Genomic DNA, 19,643 nt, shown 5'->3' with positions numbered 1-19,643 from the left:
AGAAAGAATAAAGGAAGGAAGAAAGAAAACGAAAGAAAGAAAGAAAGAAAGAAAGAAAGAAAGAAAGAAAGAAAGAAAGAAAGAAAGAAAGAAAGAAAGAAAGAAAGAAAGAAAGAAAGAAAGAAAGAAAGAATAAAGGAAGGAAGAAAGAAAAATAACAGTTACCATGAAGTGTTTACTGTGTGCCTGACACTATAGTAAAATGCTTCGTATGCATTAACCAAGGACAGAAGGAAAGATTAATATAGAGGACACAGCTATTCTTCCTGAGAATTATTAACTCGTCAGGATTATTAATTGGTCAGAGCCTAGTATGAAATTTTCTGCAAAGGTTTTAGAGAACAATGAGAACAGCACAGAATCCCGTACAGCTAAGGAGGAACTAACTGGGTTTACAAAGAGATTTGTTCACTGAAGACTGTTCTCAAAGGAGGATTTACCCCAACGCTGATGTGGGCTCTGCCTCCCCACAGGCCCAGGTCTGTACCGAGCTCGGGATTTGTTATATGGAGATAAACAAATACACCTACTGGGCCGTGAGAGCGTGTGAGTCTGATTCCAGGGCCGCTGGAGGGCCCGTGCACTGAGACACATGGTGACGTGCAGAGAGAGCTTCATTGGCAATAATCTGGCCAGTGGAAAGGCAGCCACATTTCAGAGTGACCTTCTTGGCTTCATTGTCACAGGAAGGCTTTTCTAGAAAGAGAATGGGATGCTCCTGTTACCCAAACATGAGTGGGGGTGGAACCTGCAGGGTGACTCAGGTGTGGTATTGGCGTCTGTCAGCCATGTTATCTGACTTTGTGCAGGGCTTTAGAAAGGGGTCTGCATTCGGGTTGAGTGAAGTTAGCCGGAGGGACAGGGACAGACACATCATGATCTCTCTCATATGTAGCACTGTAGCACTGTCATTCTGTTGTTTATTGATTTGCTCAAGCGGGCACCAGTAACATCTCCATTGTGAGACTTGTTGTTACTATTTTTGGCATATCGAATATGCCACAGGGAGCTTGCAAGGCTCTGCCATGTGGGCGGGATACTCTCAGTACTTGCCAGGCTCTCTGAGAGGGACAGAGGAATTGAATCCAGGCCGGCTGTGTGCAAGGCAAATGCCTTGAGGACTGGACTGGACTCTCATATGTAGGATATGAAAATTCACAGTGGGGAATAACAATACCCAAAGGCAGCAGACACTGAAAACAGGTTTCCAAAAGACTGACCGCAGAGAGATGGAAGCAGACAATGGGGTGACGGGGAGAAAAGGGGACACTCTGGTGGAGGATATGGTCTGGGAGTCCGAAACCTCGGCTTTGTAAACCAACATGCTTCAAGTAGAAAAAGAGATAGATAAAAATCTAAAGCCCTGCTTAGCTGATTCCCTGAGGCTGATTCCATCCCATCTAAAAACCAAAACAAAGGTTTCTGAGGGAAGGGTCAATTCATTCTTACCTCGGCCTCTGGGGGAAGGACAAGACAAGGACAATCATCCCAACCAAGAAGAGTTGCTGGTTTTGAACTTTGGTTCAGTTCTTCATTTCTTTTGAACTGGCTTCCAGTGACATTGTCAAGAAAACTTTCTAGCAAGATAAAGCTTCTCTTCACTGAGGGATCTTATCTCAAACCAACATCCAAATCACTTTCCTGTTCCTGTAAATATTCTACTTGCCCAGAAATGCAACCCGCCCGGCTGCCAATTCCAATATGGCCTCAGCTCTGCTCTCATACCTGCTCCCTCCTCAGTCCTGCTTTTGAAGGTCGAATGAGCAAGCAAGTCCCAGGGGTTGGTCTGGCTGCAACCCCTTCTTTCAGAATCTCCGCCTCTTTCTACAAACATGGGCTTCTTTCCCCTCGCTTTGCAGCTCTCAGGATTCTAGAGAACAGAGAAATGTTCTCTTGGGGGAAATGTGTCCTAAAGTTCCTTGCATCGTGGACTTTTCTTTTTTATCCACAGTGACAAACAGTGCATCACTCGCATTTCTGATTAAGATCTTCCTCTTCATAAGATGCCCATCTAAAAGTCATGAGGTTCACTGCAACACGGATGGGACTAGAGGATACCATGTGACACAAAACACTAAGGCAGAAGGAGAGAGAGAAATATTGAATGATCTTGCTTGCTGCTGGAAAGGAAAGAGAGAGGCAGAAATAAGAAATAGTGTTGAACAATGCCAAGCCTTTGGCCTTGGAATACAGAACCGTTTACCAAATAGCAGGGGTAGGGAACAGGACAGGAACAGACAGAAAGACAGAAACAGAGACAGCAGTGGGCGTTGTAGGAACTTGGGGGTATAGTAAATTGTGTACATTAATGCCATAATCTTTATCAACTTTGCAAGTACCTGAACTGTAATAATTTTCAAAATGTCTGGCAGCATCTAGTTCTTAACTGTGTGCCGAGGACTTTCAAGCCAGAGGCCAACACTTAGTTTTAGAGAGGAACCCAGAAATAACACCTAAATTTCCATTTCCCTAAAGCTGCAACTTTCGGGCAGAGCCCCTGGCACTGTCTGCTGCCTTCCCCGGCCCCCCGCAGGCACCGCTTAGCCAAGCACAGCCCTGAGACAGCCAGACGGGGCTGTTCGCTGCCATGGAAGCTCCGAGAACTCTCCTCATCCAAGAACTCGGAGAGAACTAAACAGCCATGTAGTTTATGTGTGAGAATGAAATTAGCCTCAATTATTTTCTTAATGGGGAGGAAATGGGGACGCTAAGGCTTTCTCCTGCTGTCATCCGTCCAAGTGTGCGCTGATAAACAGCCTCTCCTCCGCCACGATTTACTTTGCTTCAATTCAGAGTTGTTTTGTTATAGCCAAGATTCCCCCAGAGGAATTCTGTAGTTTTGCAGCCAATGCCATTTGCATTTGCTCCTTGAATCTCTCTCAAGTTTCCTGCAGGAGCGCTTCAAAGGATGCTTGCATGGGGCAGGAGCTAATGACTGCCCTCCCCGGGATCCGCTCAGGAAATGTTTTCCCTGCAATGACTTGCAAATGCTCACAGCCTACCTCTTGGAAAAGTCTCAAATATGATAATTAGAGCAATAACATTTCCATATGATAAGGAGTCCTATCTCAGTGAAGGTTGCTTGTTCCAAATTCTTGGATTTCAGAATGCAAAACAATGCAGCAATGGGAAAGCACTTAGCTGTATAATGCAAGGCCAAACTGGAATCTAAGAGGGAAATAAAGCAGTTTTCAGAGTCACCACACAAGGAGCTGGGGATTCAGGCCTTTCAGGCTAGCAGCCCGTTCTGTTGCTGTGGAGAAACACAGTACAATAGGAAGAATATTCTCTATTGCAAACAGAGATCTCTGTTCAAACCTATTTTATGCTCTTTTATTTTCCAGCATTAGGACCTTAGGAAATTCATCTGATCTTTGTCAGTTTCTGTAATGTCATCTATAGATTTCGAATATGACATTCTCTAAGATCTATTTCCGGTGAGAGGATTAAATGAGATGTGGAGTCAAATTTTCTCTAACTGCGCCCGCCGTCTCACAAGAAGTTCCATTTTCTCTCCATAATTATATATAATTCTCAGAAGGTATCAAAGGAAAATGAAGCAACACAGGTGGCCAACACAAAAGCAACAGCAGCATAAGAGGGGAACACACCTTACGTTTGCCTCTGACGCAGGTGGTGGGCCCTGCAGACTCCGCAGCCCCCCGTGGATGCTGGTCCGTGTTGTCAGGCCTCACTCTTCAGAGCTGGAGGAGAGCTACCCTACTAGTGACTTAGCGCAAATGTCTCCTCTTGCTAATGAGGAAATAATTCCTCACCACCTACCCCAGAAGCCACACGCTTCAGAGTGGAGTAGACGAGGTGGGGTCCAGTCATTCTGACTCACAGGCTTTTTTTTTTTTTTTTGGCAGAGGGGGTTTCCCTAGTGGTCATAATAGGGGCCTGGGATTAGTCCTGGTTATATTTATCTAGCCCCAGTGCTGCGGGCCACCAGGGTTATAGGGTTATCCTGCATGGGCCAGAGCGACCAAGGACCGACCACAGGGACACATGCATCCCACACAGGTGCTCCTGTGAGGGTCCCGCAGCACCCGCAGTGCCACTTGTCAGAACTGTGGTGCTCCAGCAGGGCTCTGCGAAGTCTCTGAACCTCTGCGGGTGGAGCGCCTTCCTTTACTGCTCACGTTCAGAATGACTTGGGAAATTTCTCTTTTCCCTTGGGCCGAACCTGGAGCTTACTCCTGGCTCAGTGCTCAGGTGGCTCTCCTGGTGGGGTCCAGGGGACTACATAGGGTGCTGGAAAACAAGCCAGGGTTGCTGCTTCTGAGATTTCTTAACATCTCTGTAAGTAACTTTTTCTTACTTTATTCTTTGTCATTCAGTCCCTTAAATAACTTCCCGCGAGTCTTGAGTTAGACCAGGTAAAGTCACCTCTGACAGACACCGTTAAAATCAGGCTTGACCCCAAACTCATTCAATGTACATCTCCACAGTTTTGGTCAGTGAGGACCTTTCTCAGTGGGGGTTGCAGATTATGAAACTTACTTGCGACCCACAGATCATATGAGCTCAAATGCTCTAATCTCTGCCATAAAACAAATGGTTTATGACTTATTTCAATGGTCGGCATGGAGAATTAGTGTCTCTGGTTTATCTTGTTTCCTTGTCTTGTAGGACCCACACCCCATTGTGCAGTGTGGAGAGAGGGCATGGTTGGGATCAAAGCTAGGGCTCGGCCCATGCAAGGCTTGTGCTAAGTCATCTGAACCATGTCCCTAACCCTTGTTTGAAATCTCTCAAGGCCTGTTCTCAGTCACGGGTTGCCTTAGATATAGACTGATCGTTCTGACAGAACTGATGTGGTAAGGGATTCACCTCCAAGCCTGTGTTTTCTTCTGTTATCTACTCATTTCCACATTACAACCCCCTTCCATGTTTATACATTCCCAAGAGTGAGAACAGAAAAAGAAATGTATGCGTGTGTGTGTGTGTGTGTGTGTGTGTGTGTGTGTGAAGAGTGGGGTACTCAGGAGGCCCCTGAGAATCCCTCCCATGATTCTCAGACAACTGCATCAGAGTTTCAGTGGAGGGGCTCAGGAATGCATTGTCATTGGACTCTGTGGTACTGGGGATAACCTTGAACACCCCATTGATGTCTGAGGACACTCAGAGGTACTTGGGGGTCTATGTGGGACCAGGGAACAAATTAGGCTGGTCACATACAAGTTGTACCTGAACACCTGTACTATCTTGCTCTGCCCCAGACAAGAAAATGTTTGATTAGCTCATGAACTACATGAGTTTTGGATAGATGTATGCTTTTTTATCAAAGCTTTTCAAATTTTTATTTAAAGCTCTACCAGTATTTAAAGCTCTAACAAGTCATGTGCTTTATGACTTGTTAAGTATAGCCCAAATTTGGAACCTGCATTCCTACATAATAGTACGGAAAAATACCTTAAAGGGACTTTTGAATAGAAAGAGATTTCTTTGGGTTGAACTGGGAAAAGAATCAGATATTACCACAAGACTGGTCATATGTGAAGCCAAGTCAAAGAACTGAGCAAAGTGTAATCAACCATCAAGTCCCTTCTAGGACCCTGTGGTACTGGGGATAACCTTGAACACCCCATTGATGAGGCCTAAAGGAAATCACTCTCCCTCACTGTGAGGAGCTTCCTCAGATACACGTTACAGAGGGGGTGCCCAGGAGAAAATGACTTCTCCCCAAGGTTCCATCCACCTAGTGCCACCAACGGACATCACCGCCATTTCCATGGCAGTTATGTACATACCCCGGCCACTCCCTCTCCTTCCTGAAACTCTTGGCTCCTGGTCCCTTCTTTCCCAAAGCACCTTCATTATTCTTGGAGACTTCACTATTCAACAAGATAGTTCTTCCAAAAGTTCAGCCACTTCTTTGTGGACTCTTCTCCAACAGCCTGACCCTGGCTAGCCCCAACAGTCACTGGACAATCTTTCCACCCTTCACTTCCACCTAGTTGTTCAGGCCAATCTACTTCTTTTTGTGTCAGGGGAGGGACCCTGGGGCTATACTGGGCAGTTCTCGGGGGTTCATAAGCAGTGTCAGCCACATGAGAAGGAAATGCGGTACTAATGCCAGTCCTCCCTCTGTGCTCTGCGGGCCAATGCTTACACAAAGAGAGGGAGCACTATGGTGCACTAGGGAGCACTATGGCTGGAACACGAGGGAGCTCCAACCAGAATCATAGCCCTCAGATCACGGGTCTCCTCTGACTCCCATTCCCTTCCTTTCCCTTGTCACTTCTCTGCCTCTCACACAGCCTTCACTGCATAAGCATTTATTAAAATCACTCCCTGAATCCAAGCGCAATTCCCATTCTATCCAGAGCCAACCAAAAATCACGCCGAAGCTAAACTCACATGTCTACAATTGGGCATGCTGGTAAAAAGCTCTATTCTGACTTGAGTTCTTGAAGAGACTGTGTGTATGTGTGTGTGTGTGTGCACGTGCGTGCGCACGCACGTGTGGTTTTCATGGTGTGTGTGTGTGAGTGTGTGTGTAGTGTTCATGATGTGTGTATGTGTGTGTGCGTGTGTGTGTGTGTGTGTGGTGTTCATGATGTGTATGTGAGAGAGAGAGAGAAAGAGTGTGTGTGTGTGTGTGTGTGTGTGTGTGTGTGTGTGTGTGGTGTTCGTGATGTTTGTGAGTGTTTTGATACAAACACTGAGTTCAGTGTTTGTATCTAGGTATCTCAACTGAGTTCAGATACCTAGAGGACCACCCCCAGTAATTTTCTGAACACTTGGTTAGGGGCTCTGCTCACCTGTGATAATGGGGACCACCGGATGCCTCAGCTATGCTCTCGGGTCTCCAGGGCTACTCCAGTAGTGCTCAGGAGACCGTGTGTTGCTGGTGGTCACATCTGACCAGCAAATGCATATACCTCCCTACCGTGCTCAGTTCCCAGCCCCAGACTTGCATGTTAGACCCATAATCACTCACCCGCACCCGCATGGCCCCTGTAATGGCTGACTGTAAAAAACTAAAGCTCGCCAGGGGGCGAGTGCACTTGCAGGCTCTCCGGGTGGCTCTGTCTCACCACCCGCGTTCGGTGCTCTGGAACCGCTGTGTGTGGACTGGATCGGGACGGCCGGTGGTCAAGGAAAGGCAAAGGAAGAATGAGGACTAAGCAAGTTACTGATTAGTTACTGTTTATTCAATCTTCCATCTTTCTCGTCTCCCACACTCCCAGCTCCGGCCTCTCTCTGGATCTACTGCCACCTCCTTCTCTAGTCTCTCCTCCTCCTTGTCTCTCCCACCTTGCCCTCTAGGCTACACCCAGCCAGGTAGCAAAATCAACATAAGAAAGCCCTTCCTGAGGGCAGGGCATTCCAAAGCCCTTCCTGACTCTTAAGGTGTTTTTCTCCTTTCATTAGCCCAAACACTCATTAACATCTTAATACTAGTTATTTTTGTATGGACATAGCAAGAGATACATTGAGGCTTGCAAGGCAGCTCTCATGGAAACATCTTGCCACAGACTCAGACCACAGCACTCAGGCCAGATTAATCATTCCTCACCCTAGCAGGGTCCAAATCTAGTTATCACTGTTTGGATCATGACAACATTTGTCCATGATCAAGCTCTTAACTTAGAGTTAAGCATTAGGCACTTTGGCCAGGCCCATCTCAATGCCAGGGTAGCACAGAACTCACCGCTTGCCCTGGGTCCGTCTCGTCCCTCGTCGGGACCCTTCTTTGGGGATGCTAGGAAGTAAGGGCAGCTAAGACTTAGGTCAAGAGAACAGATGCCCTGGAGGAAAATATCATGTAGAGTCAACTGACTCCCAGGTTACAAAAGCATAGCATTTGCTAAGTCTTCCTGTGTCCATACAAAAAGGACTTGCTCTGAATAAACTATGCAAAGGACTCAAGGAGAAGAGAAAAACATTTACAAGTCAACAGAACACTAAGAAAGAAGCTACAAATAAACAAAGAGGAATAGGAGCACTGTAACGGGAGTAACCCAATAAACCTAAACTACCTGAGGCTATGTTATCCTACAGCTGACCAGGAAAATCAGATGTTTTCCTTGTTTGTTCCCCTCCTGCTCTTCCAGTATGTTTCATACCTTATTCTCTCTCTCTCAGACTCACTCACCTCCTCTTTTACCCTCTTCCTTCCAATGTTCTTAGCACTTAATTTGAGCGACTTCTCTCTTTGGAAGGGAGAGGGTACAAGCGGAGATGAGTGAGTCTTCCCGGGCTGCCTGGTTTGAGTGGGTAAGGGTTCAGATTCCCATGGAGCTGCCTGTTGAGCCCTGCCCTTTACTGCACAGGGAGATTTTACTCAAATTACTTCCTCACTCTGCTTCACCTCTCACTTACAAAACAGGGATAACAATAGTTTCTGTCTCTGTCTCTCTGTCTCTCTGTCTCTGTATCTCTCTGTCTCTGTCTGTCTGTCTCTCTTGCTCTCTCTCTCTCTTCCTCAGTGTAATACTTGGAGAAGGAAATTAAAGTTAGGCACTTGCATCATGACTGCCCCAAGCATCAGCCCTATTTTTTCTGTGACTATATTTGTGGTAAACAATTTCTCCTCTTCACTGTTCTTGCATGTGAATAACCACCTCGCTTCTAGAAAAGTGCTAGAGCTCATTCCTGCTTACCCAAGCACAGTTTTCTAGCTCCCAACTAGACGTTTCCCCAAAATAAATAAAATCCCGTGATCTTTCCTATCTCCAACCCCTCTGGACTCCTGCAAATTCAGCAATGGTCCCATTCTCACTTTCTGTTCATAGCCACTGTATCACTGTATCACTGCTATCCCGTTGAACATGAGTTTACTTGAGTGGACACCAGAAATGTCTCCATTCTTCCTAGCCCTGAGATTTTAGCAGTCTCTCTTTATTCATTCTTCCCAGTGGTGTCACATTGGAGGCTCTTTCAGGGTAAGAGGAACGAGAACCATCATTGTTACTGGTTTTGGCATTTCAAATACACCACGGAGAGCTAGCCAGGCTCTGCCATGTAGGCAGGATGCTCTCGGTACCTTGCCAAGTTCTCTGAGAGGGAGAACAAGGCTATAAGAGGTTGTATGGCCACATTTGTGGCCACGTGCTTCCCAAAGCTTTGTTTTATAGTCTCTGGATCTTCGCCCTTGATGAAATTATATGGCACGGGGGCAATTTGTGGCTACTGGAAACTGCCAAGCTACTGGAAAAAGGGGGGTCTGGGTGGAGGAGACCCAGTTCCAATCCCAGTGCACTTGGAGATCTCAGCCCCAGGTCCCACACATCTGCCGGTTCCTCTGCCGGTTTCTTCATGCATGAGGCTCATCCCAGCCTGTAGATAGAGGGCCTTGAACATGGTTGTGGCTGGGTTCTGGAAGTTTTCGGCTGCCGGGGCTCTGCTCGGGGCGGGGAGGGAATCTCAACCCACCCCCCTCCTAGGGGCCCTGGGGAAGTCAGCCAGGCGCAAGGGCAGGAGACTCTGTGTTGTTCTCTTCCAGGAGCGTTGCTTTATAGTCTCTGGATCTTGGCCACTGATGGGATTACACAGTGCCACTGGGGCAGTCCTCGGGTGTGGCTGCCAAGTTGCTGAAAAATGAAGTTCTGGGTCGAGGAGGCCCAGTCCTGATTCGAGCAGGCTTGGAGATCTCAGCCCCGGGTCCCGCACACCTGGGTTCTTCTGCCAGTTCCTTCAAGCATGGGGTCCATCTGAACGTGTGGAGAGGGTCTAGAGCATGGCTGTGATTGGGTTTTGGAGGTCTTCGGCTGCCAGGGCTCTGCCTCTCAGCCTTTTGGCTAAGATCAAGTGTAGTATTTGTTCACAGCCAAAGAGTTAAAATATTTGTATGAATCCTGTCTTCAGTTTTCCTTCCTAAATACCCACCACGCACACACTTTGCCCTTTACCAACCCTGCTTTGCCACCGATACCGCTTTGTCAGGGAAGCCGCGTTCTGAAAGCTCTTTCATGCTCAGGGTTCTAACATGACAGTCCCTCGTGTCCTTCTCTATCATCTGGCTTCTTCTGTGATGTGTTTTCCCATTTATCCTCCTCTCCCTGAGCTGCACGCGTGAGCACCTCCAGTCTACTCGTTACTACTCAGTACCACCTGCAAGGTGCTCCTCTTGCCGTGCTGTCCCGGGGCTGGCCTTCTTCCCAGTCTTCTAAAATACAACTGCTGCCACCTCTAGCACTACTTAATCCTCAACAGCTCAGGACGGCACCGCCCTAGGCTCCCCAACCCGGTTCTCTTGGTCAGTTCTCTCCATCCCAACACTTGGCCATCCTTGTCTGCCGGGTTCTCAGACCAATAAAGATGCTGATGAGCCCCGAGCCCCTTGTGCCCCTCCCCCGCCCCTGCCTCCTGAGCACCCTCCACAGACACTCAGGATGGGGCCATTCTCAGCCTGCCCCTGTTTCCTCTGCCTTCCAGTCATCAGAGTGAATCCCTCACCAACCGCTGCAATGGTCAGCTGAGGAGAGGGGGCTCGAGTAGACTCTCAAAGGAGCTCTCAAAGGAGCCAATCCCCTGTGTTCTCCCACTTATTTTTTTTTCTTTTTGGGTCACACCCAGTGATGCTCAGGGGTTACTCCTGGCTCTGCACCCAGGAATTACTCCTGGCAATGCTTGGGGGAGCATATGGACTCGAGTCAGCTGCATCAAGGCAAACGCCCTCCCTGCTGTACTATTGCTCCTGCCGGATCTCCCACTTCTTATCGCCCCCTTCAGCTTCCCGCCTCACTTCGACTGACCTCTGGCTCTCCGTGGTCTGTGAGGCCCTCTACTCTGCCTCCTGGCCTCATTGGGTTCCCACCATCTCCTCGCTCACCCTACGTCTGCGCACTGCTTCTGGATGAGGCAGACACTGCTCTCCCCTCAGGATGGGCCCCTCCCTCACGTCTGCCCCTACTGGTTTAGGTGTCTTCTTTCCACTGCAGTCTGCCTCCCTACCAGATCAAGAGTGTCACCAGGGACCATCTCCAAGTCCTCTATCCAGTTCGGCTTATTTTCACTCTCACCCCTAAGAGTGTCGAGAGGTGTGATGCGCTTCCCCTCCGTGGTCTCATGGCTGTCTCACACTGGAGCAGGGAGCACAGGCCACGGGGCTTTGAGTCTGTCTGCTGCAACCTCTCCAGCTGTTTGAAAGGACGTTGCACCAGCTCCCTGGGTCCTTAAGGTCACCTCTCATCTCTTCTCTCAAGCGAGAGTGACAGGTGATCTTAGAGATTCGTGTGGGTCCCCGGAACAGCACCTGAGAGTTAATGCTAATGTGACCTGTGGTGTGCCCTGAAGCCAAGTCCATGAGATGCTGGGCATGGGCCTGGGCCATGCGTCCAGCCTATCACTCCTGTGTTGTAAAGTCCTGGACAGCCCTGTGTGTCTTGCTGGACAGCCCTGTGTGTCTTGCTGGACAGCCCTGTGTGTCTTGCTGGCGGTCAGTGTTCTGTGAACCTGCCTCAGTCCACTTGGACAGGGTTAGAGGTACAGTAGACCACAGAAACCTTGTGTCCCTTGATGTGGCTAATGCTAAAGTGCCCTTCTAGTAAATGGCCACAAGTCTAATTAATTCCTGCAACTTATGTGACTTTGGAATAGCCCCCAAACTGGCATAGGTGTCAGAAGTGAGGCTGACTGGTCCTTCAACTCCTCCCTCAAGCCCATCACAGTTGTGGGGGTGTCAGTAGGCCCAGAAGGCCCGTAGGTTTGGCGTTCTTGTGGCTACACCTTGCCCCTCACACTAGGACTGCCAAGTTCTGGAGATGGCATCAGTGACAGATGTTCCTGACAGCCTATGGCATCTCTAAGTCTGTGCTGTGCAAAGAGAGGGATATTTGAATGAAAAGCTGAGTCATCAGCCTGGCTACCATGTGAACCCTCAGAACAGCAGTCAGGAAACTCAGCCCACATCCCACATAGTTTCTTCTTGGTTTCATCAGCTTCTCACGCCTAATGGATTTTCCAGGCTTGTAAGTCTAAGGACCAACCTTTTCCCTTGTCTGTAACTTCGCTAAACTGAAACTTTTTAAGAGAAAACTACCTTCTTTTTTTTTTGCACAATTACTTCCTTTTTTATTAGAAATCACTATGCTATTATTGATAACTCTAGAAGGAAGAAGCTTCAGAGGGAAAGTTATGACGTAGAATGGGGTGGATGGAGTCACTCAGGAGTGATCCTTTCTCTAAGGCACATGCAGAATGAGGCCAGCTTGCTGCTCCTCGGACCCCCGGGCATCTGCTTTACACTGTCTTACAGGGACAGCCTACAGGGTCCTCCCTTCTCCATGACGACGATACATTTCTTCTGACAGACTTCCTTTAACTTATTTTCCTGATCAGTGCAATAGAATCCGCTAACCCCAACCAGGAAGGAATATGGATTTTTGAGGACAGGAAAGCCACCATCTGCTCAGGTTGCTAGCACCTAAATAAAATTCTTTCTTTTACACCAAAAAATAATCGTAGTTTTAAGTTGTAACTTTTAACTATCATCTTGCAACCCAATAATTTCAGAATACCAACAGACTTCAAAATTCATTTTAAAAATGCTGGTTTTCTATTTTACCTCTAGAGGTTCTGTTCCTCTAGAGTAAGTTAAAGCAGCAGGACAATGACAGAAACAGAAAGACCCTCTATTTCCCTGTGAAAGGGCAGACCCCGAGAAGCTATCCTCAACAATTCAGAACAAGCCATAAATGCTTACGTGCAGGCTGAAGGGAGAACATAGAGAGATACGATTCCTTTGCAAACTCATAGCAAATACAGGCTCTCTACTTCCATCTAGATCTGAATTTACCATAAAAATTCCTTAACCCACTAGCGTGGAAGTGGGGTGGGATTATGAACAACCTGATTAGAGATCCACACACACTGGGGTTGGCAAGACTTTCCACAGAGCTTTGAAATCATTCATACTCTTGTGTGATGAATACAAGTGTCTCTGGAAATGCAATATCAGTCATCAATGGTAAAATATTAAACTATGGATTGGGGCTAAGCAGGGAATCCATTTTATTACTTTAGAAAATGCATACATATGTTAATGTGTGTACATTAACAAAACAGATTTGCAGTAAAAAATGCATAAGATCAAAAGTAACCTTGGCACAGAATATCTTGATTGACAGACTAACCTGACCTTGGCGAGCCTATCACTACAGTCGGGAATCCTTCGTCTGTACTAAAATTACCACCTTGGATACAGCTCACATTCATTGGATAAATACCACCATGAGATGGGAAAGAACATAAGAAAATCCCATGCAGATTTAATTTGAATTTGATGTCTTGTCTTTAAAATAAAATACTAAAAGTTTACAGTTAAACAAGAAAATGAACCCCCCCCCCCTTAACCCCACCTGATGCATTCTAACCATAGTGCTCTTCTGTTTACTGGGAATTGTCAGAGAACTGTGTTTATTAGATTATTCCTGCCTCCTCACCACATGGGCTTTCTTTGACCTTGCAGTTGGAAACTCTGATTGCTTTTTGCTTGTCAGGTTTTGATCCTGTGGACTGAAGCAATAGCACAGCAGGTAGGGCATTCGCCTTGCACACAGCCGACCCAAGTTTGATTCCTCTGCCCCTCTCGGAGAGCCTGGCAAGTTACCAAGAGTATCTTACCTGCATGGCAGAGCCTGGCAAGCTACCCATGGCATATTCAATATGCCAAAAACAGTAACAACAAGTCTCACGATGGAGATGTCACTGGTGCCGCTCGAGCAAATCAATGAGCAATGGGGTGACAGTGATACATGTGTGTGTGTGTGTGTGTGTGTATATATATACATATATATGCATATGTATTTTTGTGTGCATGTGTATACACATAATTTACTTGAAGAATGGTAATTAGCAACATTATTTCTAGTGGAGTTTTATACACACTGTGTTCTAGCACCAATCCCACCAACCTTTGTCAACTTCCCGCCACCAGTGTCTCCGAGTTCCCTCCCTTGACTTTCATGTGGCAACTTGGTATACACCTCCAGGATACAAAAGCATTCATTCAAGGGACATATACACACTTTTTTTTTTTTTTTGCAGCACTTAGTGCAATGGCTAAGCTATGGAAACAGCCCAAGTATCCAACAGCAGATGAACGGAAAATGGAGATGCGGTATATTTACATAATGGAACACTTTACAGCTGTATGGGATGATGAAAACATGCCACAGGTGAGCACAACAGGTAGCCTTTGCACCCCTTTACCAGGGGCCCATGTTTCCAAGTAGATGTCTCCACAATGCATTAGGGATCTATCCCGTCTTCAGGAAGCCTGGAGCTTAGGAGAAAAGGCCTTTATGATCCGAAACAGTGATGCCTGAAGGGCCGTTCTCTACCACCTTTAGGACTAAGAGCCCTCCATCCCCCCTCCTTGCCTAGCTGACCAAAGGACGGCTTAGTCACCGCACTGTTCCCTCGCACTGCAGCTTGCTTCTTCTTTTTTTTTTTTTTTTGGGTCACACCTGGCAATGCTCAGGGGCTACTCCTGGCTCTGCACTCAGGAATTACTCCTGGCAGTGCTCAGGGGACCCTATGGGATGCTGGGATTTGAACCCGGGTTCGGCCGCGTGCAAGGCAAACGCCCTACCCGCTGTGCTATCACTCCAGCCCCTGCAGCTTGCTTCTTGCTGCAGTATGTGCCAGCTCTGGAACCTTCAACTGATTCTCGCCACCATCACTAACTCTACTGACAAGCAGAGTGCGAATAAACTCTGTGGGCCTGTGAGGAGACTGCCCTACCTGTACGCTAGGAACACTGTAGAGTAAAGGAGTGTTTCAAATCGCTAATGCTGTGTCTCAAATACGATAATTCTCTACCAGTGATTAACAATTGTCATTAATATGCACTATCGCCCTGTGGGCAACACAGATATTGATCAAAATTTGTAACTCAAGTGCACATATTATGTATGTGTAAATAATCAGGTCATCTTTTATTTCCTTTTTCCCCAATTTTATTCAGTCATGTAATGCTCAAACACAACCCCGACCCCAGTGCAGCCTCATGTCAGAATGGTATATATCAAAAAGACTGGGAGAAACCAGTGTGGCCGGAGATGTGATGAAAAGGAAGACTCACTCATTGTTGATGAGAACACGCTCTGGTTCAGCCTCTATGGAAGACAGTATGGAGATTTCTCAAAAAAATGAGTATGAAGAGGGTTTCAAAATAACCCAGTGGTTCCACATCTTGGCGCCTTCCTCCCAAACACAAAGACATTAATGTGAAAGGATATATGCTTATTCAAGGTATTGCAGCATTTATTACGTAGCCCGGATATGGGAGCAACTTAGATTTCCTACATCAGATGAAAAGGATAAAGATACGGAGGAAAATACACGCAATAGTATACTATGCAGCCGCAAGGAAAGATGATGCCTTGCAATTGGCTGCAGCTTGGCTGGAAGTGGAGGGCGTCAGATCAAGTGAAATAAATCAGAGGGAGAAGGACAAACGTCAGAGGAGCTCAGCCCCCTGTGCTTAAAGACATTCAAGTCATCATTTAGACAATAAATATGATAATGCACATCAAAAAAAATATTCATCTCTTGGAAAATAACGAGTGCTTGCTGGTTTCAAATCTGGCGCACAAAGAAGTGACCGTTCCAATATGCTGAAAGAAAGTTTTCTTTGCTGGCTTTTGCGAAGGAGATGGGCTTGTTGGTGGAGGGGGGAGGCAGGGTCTGGGGGCAGACCACCTGGGAACGTGGCCCCCAGAGGCAAGTGTTGGGGCCAAGTTCCCCAACACAACTTGGGGAGTGTTGGGGACTAAAAACAGCCACACTGCTCCCTCCCAAGGGCAAAGTACAGGATCCTCGACATAGGGTGAAGATCGAGCAGTGTCGGGGGGCTGTGCACTCACACCCTCCCTGAGCCAACGCCAGCCCACACCCTGCATGGGACAGGGGCGCCTTCTGAGGAGAGCACGGACTACGGCTCACAGCCTCTTGGCGGGGCAGAATGTCTGAGGGCCTGGGGGTGAGGGTGGGGGCAGTCCTGCCACCAGTGCTCCTGTGCTTCCTCCCTGGCTGGGTGCCCCTGGGACCCTTGAAGGGGCCTCTGGCCGTCCCCCACTCCTCCCCCCAACACCTCAGCCTTTCTGCTCAAGTCCCTCTATTTAAAGGTGAGATAATCAGCTTTTGTTCCACTGGCTTGGATCAAAGACAATCTCTGAGCACAAAACAAAGCCAGCCCCGAGCTGGGGGGCAGTTGCCTCTGTCCGGCCAGCCAAGAAAGGACGGGGGTTTTTATTCCTTTTCCAGGACTGCGAATTCTCATGCCCTGGAAACCCCAGCAGAAGACTGAAAGTGTTTCCCGGAGACAAACATCCCTATTATGCCAGGGACAGGACACTGGCAGTCCTCTCCGGAGCACGGGGGCCGTTTGGCACCAGCTCGCCATCCTCCTAGAGGCAGAGCAAACAATCCCTTTGTCCGGGTCCGCGGGGCGGGCTCTAGCACACCCCGGCAGGAAGTGCTCTCAGCCCCGGCCCTCCTCAAAGCCTCCTTTCTCCTCTCAGAGCTTCCCTCATTGTGTGGCTGGCTTCCTGCACCTGCCCTGCCCACCTCCGATGCAGCCTCCCCAGTGGGGCATCTGGACCAGCTGGTCACTCAGTGTGTCTGTGGGGGGCCGGGAGGCCTCTCAGACCCAACAGGAGAGGATGCGGCTGGAGAGGCACCAGCTTCACACTCCCTAAGAAGCTGCTGTCCTGCTGAGATGATTGGCAGCCCCCCGCCCCCCCCCAGCCCCCTTACTCTCACACACCCTGCCCAGATGTGCAGGAGAGAGATGCTGGGCCTCCTCGCCAGCCCAAGGGGTCGGGATTCTCTGGTTTGCTGGCTTGGGCTCCCTCTTAGTCCTCGCAACCTTCTTTCTCTTCCTCTCGCCTCTGCTCTCTCCCGCGCCCCCCTTCTGCCCCTCTCATTCTCTCTCTTTGCTCTCTCCCTCGCCCCTTCCTCTTGATGCAGAGGCGGCAGAAGCCACCACGGCAGCTCTCTGTGCTTATGACTCTCGGGCTCTCATCAATATTTTCATCAAGAATAAAAATATTGAATAACAAAGATGCTCCGGCTCAGAGCTGGAAAGTAGAAAGGTTTATCGGAAAGTAGGAAGGACGAGAACTCCCCACGTGGGGAGGAACTGAGTGTAGGACTATGTTCAAAGTGAGGGTTTGTGTAGGGCTAAAGACCCTTGCATTTCGCATCTACCGGAGATTACTGCAGAGAGGGTGCGGGACCCTCAGGGCGCTGGGCTGGCGGGAGGCTTTCTGGCCGCCTGTCTCGGCCAGTGCCCACCGTCGTCTCCCTGTGAGCCTGGGCTCGGGGGCAGAATGTTATGATGGATAATTAACTCCCTGTTTATCGGAAAAAGCCAGGAAATTTGCAGGAAGTCAAAAATGTAGGATGGGCCAGCCCAACGCTGAACTGCCTATAGCAACTGGCCAGGGGAAACTGAGGCTTCCTCTCCCTCTCTCTCCATCTCTCTTCCTCCTCTCTCTCCCACTCCCTGTCTTCTCTCTTCCTCCCTCCCTTCTATGCCTTTCTCACTCCCTTTCTCTCTCCTTTCCTTCTCTCCCCCTTTCCTACTCTTTCCTTCTTTTCTCTCTCTTCCTCTCTCCCTCTTTCTCTCCTCCCTGTCCCCCCACCCCCCTCCACACACATACTGGTCACTGGTCAGTGGGCAAGAGAGAGCGAGCCTCATATGGAAAGAAGAAGGAGTCTCCATTCCTGAATAGTCTTGCACAAATCCACTCACCGCTGATGAGGCCCTTGAAGGGAGATTTTCTGAAATCACTGTTGCCACAGGGTCCTCCTCCTCAGGGGAGGCGGCTGCTGATTGCCCAGCTCGGGAAGAGCTTGATTACGACCCCTCCCTCTTCATCAGTCCTCTGGAGACTGCTGTGGGCCTCTCCCCTGAGACCAAGCACCCTGATGGCTGCAGGCCCCTCCCCTGAGACCTAGCACTCAGACTTGATTTTCTTAAGGAAAACAAGCGTCTGATTCTTTGCTGTGCTCATTTAAAAACAAGCCTCAAAGGCTTCCTCTGCCATCGGCCCTGAGCCCCCCATTCGGCTTCCCGGCCATCTGTTCTTCTGCCCAGTTTGGACACAAAGGTTCCCCTTAGTTCTTGTAGCCCCTTTCTGCACTCCCCAGCACTGCTGAGAAAGTCCACCTCCATATCATAGACATACACAAACGTGCAGAGACAGAAAATCAGAAGCCGTGCCAGCGTAAGACACAGGAAGGACAGAGTCTGCTGAGAAGGTCACTGTTCCTGTGAGACCCAAGGACGATCCTGCTATTTGTTAAGTAGCCACAAGCCTGAGCTCAGCCGCTGACCGAGACACAGAGACAGGACAGATGTTTCAAGGTTTCACTCACACACCAAAACACACTCAGACAAGGGACTCAGCGCTGAGGGTTCCCAAGCTGGGCCCACTCTCTGGGCTTGGGACCCCGAGCACTGTGCTGACTCTCATCTTAAATGTTTCGCTCCCAAGCAAGTGGATCACAGGTCAACTGTTCAACCTCACACTTGATGTTGCTGTCTCAACACACTGTGACTCCATTTTGGAAAGCCAGACTCCAGTTTGTGACTCTGGGTCATGAGTTTGCAGCCTAGTAAGAAAAACATGCCAGACCCCGAAGCCAGACCCCACAGGCCTTGACGTAAGCACCCGGACATCTGGCCACAGATAACAAGGACGAGTCGAGTAAAGGCATGTCCTGAAGGTCACATTCCACCTTGTTTTAGACGTGTTTGTGAGCGACATAGACCAGCCCGCGCGCTGGGTTTGCTGGTGTGCGTCTGCTCTGCTTAGATAAGATTAGGAATGGGGACAGAGTTCCACCTGCTTTGAAGTGAGATGCACAGAACATATAAAACATCTGTCCTGTCTTTGTGCGTCTCAGTCGGTGGCTGAGCTCAGGCTTGCGGCCACTTAGCAGCGGAGGTTCCACTGAGACCCTTGGCCCTCGCCGCTCCCACAGCTGAGGGCTGCTCTTCTGCGTAGCTGCTGGCTTCCAGAAGTGGCCGGTCGTCTGAGAACTGGTGAGTGCACCCACTTCTGGTTTGAGCCTTCATCAGGAAGCTGGATGCAGCACTCATTCCAGAGAGGCAGGTTGCCCAGAGACGTCCCTGGCAACCCCTGGAAACTGTCTATCTCCATCCTCCAGAGTGGACGCTGGTCTCGCCTTTCTTCTCTGTCTTTTTCTTCTCAGAGGCAGTGCTGCTGCCTATTTCAGTTACCATAAGGCCTTGGAGGATAAGGTGGGCCACATGGGAGATAGGGGAAAGCCAAAACGGTCTTGGACGTCATGATGAATCACTGGACAGTCTTCGAGAAGAAAGGGGGAAAATGTTGGTGTAACTTAATCATTTTATCTCACGTGCATTGTGTGATTAGAGTGGGCTCTTTCAGTGTGGGTTGGCCGCTCTGGAAAATTGTGGATCTTAATTTGTATTACTGAGTGAGACAGGCAGTCTTTGGTGAATGACAGGGAAAGGTCGGACCCCCAATCAGACCCCTCATACCGCTATCTGGATTGATATTGTTGAGTCACGTCCCTCCTGGCTGAAGCCTTTCTACCCAACTAAACTCCTTCTCTCCAAGCTCTCTACTAAGGAACAGAAGCAAAAATTTGGAAGTGAGCCCCACAAGAGAAACCTTGCCAGCTGAGACTCC

At 48.7% G+C, this 19,643-nt stretch overlaps 1 long non-coding RNA gene and 1 pseudogene across 1 annotated transcript in view; one reads left to right on the top strand and one right to left on the bottom strand.

Moving 5' to 3' along the window:
* The window catches only part of LOC129404301 (uncharacterized), a 46,643-nt gene extending 28,817 nt beyond the window's left edge, over nt 1-17,826 (bottom strand). Inside the window, exon 1 of the long non-coding RNA XR_008629821.1 lies at nt 17,714-17,826. This is a non-coding gene — a long non-coding RNA (uncharacterized LOC129404301). The remainder of the gene's footprint in view (nt 1-17,713) is intronic.
* On the top strand, nt 9,730-9,821 carry LOC129404466 (U2 spliceosomal RNA; annotated as a pseudogene).
* Nucleotides 17,827-19,643: the final 1,817 nt, after the last annotated feature.

The sequence above is a fragment of the Sorex araneus genome, chromosome 4, assembly GCF_027595985.1.
Source record: "Sorex araneus isolate mSorAra2 chromosome 4, mSorAra2.pri, whole genome shotgun sequence".
NCBI classification, from domain to species: domain Eukaryota; kingdom Metazoa; phylum Chordata; class Mammalia; order Eulipotyphla; family Soricidae; genus Sorex; species Sorex araneus.
This window is presented reverse-complemented; position numbering and strand designations above follow the sequence as displayed.